The sequence below is a fragment of the Centropristis striata genome, chromosome 22 (genome assembly GCF_030273125.1).
Source record: "Centropristis striata isolate RG_2023a ecotype Rhode Island chromosome 22, C.striata_1.0, whole genome shotgun sequence".
NCBI lineage: Eukaryota > Metazoa > Chordata > Actinopteri > Perciformes > Serranidae > Centropristis > Centropristis striata.
Window position 1 is genome coordinate 25,396,379 of NC_081538.1, and position 4,412 is coordinate 25,400,790.

Consider the following 4,412-nt stretch of genomic DNA (forward strand, 5'->3'; position numbering starts at 1 on the left):
CATTTTCTCACTACCTGCAGGCCCTTTTAACATGACACACAAAAACTGAATTATAATGACGCACCTTAATGTTTTATTGATGCATCAACAGCAGCCAACTAAGCTCAAAATGACTGTGCTTTCTGGGCCTTTTCTCTTTATGTATCTTGCAGTTAAAAACAGGTTAAATGTCGCCACTGTGCTCGGTGCAGGCTGTCAGCGGAGCCTCTAAAGTTCCCACTCGCCTCGCCAGGAGTCGGGGGACCGTGTGAAATGGTGCCTATGTGCTGCAGAGCTCTGACAGAATGGAACATGTCTGCACAGTGCCACAGGCGGCGGGCCTCATGCTTAGTCATCTCGCTGCCATGCGGCAACACAGGCGCAGCTTTTTTGTATCGAGGGGTATCTTCCTCCCACGTTCTCACCAAAGACCTACATGTTTATATTGTGCGTCTAGATTTGAGTCAGTGTCACATCTGAGCCTCTGACATGTACAAGCAAGACGCTGAGATTGGAAACAATCAACTGTTGACACATACTTAGAAGGAAAAAAATGCAATTTTGCATGTTGGGATTAGTCAGATTTACAAGCAATTTAATGCATTATCTGCTAGTTGTGTTTAGATCATACAGTTAAAGCTGCTGTGGGAGAATTTGTTAGAGAATTAACAAACTGCAGTTTTTCAGCTCTACAGAGGGGTTTTTTTTTTTAGCCCCTTTTAGCTCATCGTTTTGGTTTCAGGGTACGAAACTCAATTGCACTCAGCATCTATAGCATGGGTCTCAAACTTGCGGCCCTCGTGACGATATTTTGTGGCCCCCACCTTGATATGAAAGTTTAATGTGAGTTTTATATGAATGACAGTTTATCGTGTTGTGTGTGGAAGGTCCCTTTAATTACTTTTTTGGCGATTTTGTGTCTTTTTTTTAAGTAATTGTGTGTCTTTTTAAAAGTAATTTAGTGTTTTTTCAGACATTTTGTGTCTTTTTTGTAATTTTGTGTCTTTTTTTGGTCATTTTGTCTGCCTCCAGCAGCCCCCAGGTGATTTGAGTTTGAGATCCCTGATCTATAGTCAATATATTACTTACAGCAGAATGTATTTTAGCCAGCTTAACATATCTATTTGAGTTGAAGTGTACACTAGATTTAGAATATTTGCATTGCTTTACCTCATATTCAGACGGCCTTGTTTAAGCTTACGCAAGGGAGAACTGAAGCCATTTCCCATTGACAAAAACATTCATCATTTTACCTTACAGAAGATATAGGCGCTTCTGGTCTATTGCTGCCTCACTCTGTGAGGTTTTTTTTGTTATTGTGACTTTGGTGGATCCAAACTAACCCTAAAAACACCAAAGTTACAAAGTAGCAAGAAACAACCCAATTGAAGTAGCATTAACTCCTGTGTTCTGTGATGTAAAATTTGTCTTTCTTTGTCAAAGGAGTCTGGTGATTTGAGGAGTACATAGAAAACTGCTTAAATTTAACGTCAGAAAAGGCTGTCTGGTTATATTTTATAATTATAGCATACATCTTAATGATTTATTCTACATTTTTGCTGCTGCTCCCCTCCACATCAGGACATTTCTTAACCTTTGTGCTGGTACTTTTCCCTACTTCTCCAAAGTTGGGGGGCGTGCCGGTCACTGTGTCGGCATTGTTGCAAGTTTAACACTTTCACTTTCGATATTTAAAAGTCCATTTGCTGATAAAACTTCTGTACTTTCACCTGAGTTGACTTTTGACTGCAGGATCAAATCTTGGAACAGAGTGGATTTACATTGTGGTATTTGCACTTTTACTTAAGTGAAGGACCTTAATGCTTCTTCCACCACATTGTTATTAATGCATCACTGTGTAAACAACATTTAAATGTTTCAACAACTCACTATTTTACATACTGTTGGGCACTATAATCTATCAAATGTAAGGAGCTATTAACGGTAACACTTTACAGCAACCATCATTATAAATGGTAAAGAGATAGTTTGTTAATGTTTAATCGTTATTTATAAACCGTATATAGGCCATTTAGAATGGTAAATACATTATTTATTAATGTTTCACTAACTAGATCATATATAAATGGCAAATATATGGTATATTAATGTCAGTTTATAGTTACTTTACCATTAACAAACAATTAAATTATAATTTCATAGTTTATCAATAGTTTTAGTTGCACTCATTTTAACATTTTTAACACCATATTAAGTATGTTAATGATTTTATAAATGATTCATATACCTTTAAGAAATTGGTTGAAAACATTTAAAGATTAATTTTGTATAGCACTTTGTAAATGGTTAATAATTGGTTTATAAACCATCTATAAATATCACTGAGTTGGTTATTGTAAAGTGTTATCCTATTAACTTATCAGGTACATGTAGTGAAGTAAAATGTTTACACCTGAAATATAGTCGGGTCAAAGTATAAAGTGGATTAGTTTCTTTCCAACACCTTTGTATAAAAGGCACATTTGGTATATGCCTCCCCATTATCCACACTATAAACAAGTACATCAACTGAAATTTCAGAAGTAACAACAACAAAGAACAGGTTTTTCTCTTTGTAGGGTGTTAATTAATAATTCATGTTGCACAGCCATGTGTCAGGTAGATGTTAGACAAGCACCTGTCCCGCACCGCCCTGACATTGACCATAACACAGACACTAACAAAGCTTATAGCATGACAGTCTGACTGAACGTCTGGACGTTTTTTGTTTCTTTCTAAGCACGTGTCACATGCATGAGGTCTTTGTCTCTTATTGTTTAAGGTTGAGCTCTGGCCCCTGGATGCGGTTACTTTAGACACTTTATTACAGATCATAATCTCTTTATCTTGATCAGGTGTTAAACAGTCGGCCAAGGGCACCTTATGTTGTATTGTCTTGGCATCTAATTTTACCCGCAGTGATAGTGATTGACACAATAAATCTGTAAACTGAGGCCGTAGTCCGTGGGCACGTAGGCAATAATGATACTCCGCAGGCCTTGCTCACTTAAAACTGTTTTCTTTGGAGAATCTATCAAGCTTCATTAATGCTTTTTCGTCATTGTTTTGATGTGTGTTTACCAGTAACTAGGTGAGCACACCACTGTGATGCATCGAGGAGAAAATGGAATTTGGCTATTTGAGAACCACTCTTAAATTTTCCCTTTTTTTTTTGTTTGGAGGATTTCACAGGCTTAGATAAATGCCTGTGCCTGACTTGAAAGTCAGCCAGTCAGAGCAAGTATTCCAGCCCTCCTACTGTCTATTTAATGATAATCCGCAATAATGTAATTTCACTTATCAGAGAATAGCCCTCATTCTGTTCAACCATACAAAAGGCGCAGAGAGACTTTGATGTGCTTCATTCATTCATTCAATGTCATCTGCTTCAACTGTCCTCACTGCTAATTAGCCTAGTTAGCAGCTCAGATGGTCAATATTAGCTTAGCATCAGCTTGTAGCATTGTTATTTTGAGCATTTTGACATGTTCACATTCAGCTCAAAGCACCGTGTAGTCTACAGTAATCTGCAGATTTGTTTTATTATGGTGATATAAATATATATTTCTGACCTACTCGGGCTGCTTGGATCCTACCCGAATTCCCGAGTCGGAATCCCGAGTTTAAGGGCCGTTCTATTGCAGTTTTCCGACTCGGAGGTCGGATCTTTCTGAGTTCCGAATGCAATCGAACGCAGCATAAGAACTACAAAGATGTCACTTTTAATGCATTTACATAATTTAAAGGTAGCTTAACAAAACAAAATAGAGTCAAAAGCCGAATTGGCAGTTAACTGCTTCTATGCTAAGCTAGTTAGCGTTTGCAGAAGTTAAGCTAGGTTTGCTTCTCCATCATAATTTAGTAAATATTGTGTAACATTTACATTTTTCAATTACCGAAGACTATTTTGGGAGAATAAGTATATTTAGTTGTAGCAAGCGGTGGCTATCATACCAGCTAGCTATCCCTCATAATTAAGAACTACAAAGCCACTGTGGTTTCTCCTCTGTTGATTTTCAAATTTTGTTACACAGATTAACTTTACATGATAAAACAGATGTCACTTTTAATGCATTTACATGATTTATAGGTAACTTTACCGAATCAAGTTACTTAAATTCCACTCAGTTCAAAAGCTGAAGTGGCAGTTAACTGCTAGTTAGCTTTAGCAGGACTTTAGCTTGTTTTCCTTCTCCATCTATTACAGAAAACAACTTTGTATGGGAAAATAAGTAAATTTTGTTTTAGTTGTAGCTAGCCGTCGCTATCTCACCAGCTGGCTCTACTGGGCCAAAGTCCGGTAAATGCCGTTAAGCTTGGCTTTTAGTTCAATTTTTTAGTTTCTGCAATTTAAATATGCTGTTTTCATCTAAATGACACAATTCTATGGCAGAATAACTCTTTAAATGGTTAAAACAACTCTATTAGTGTTG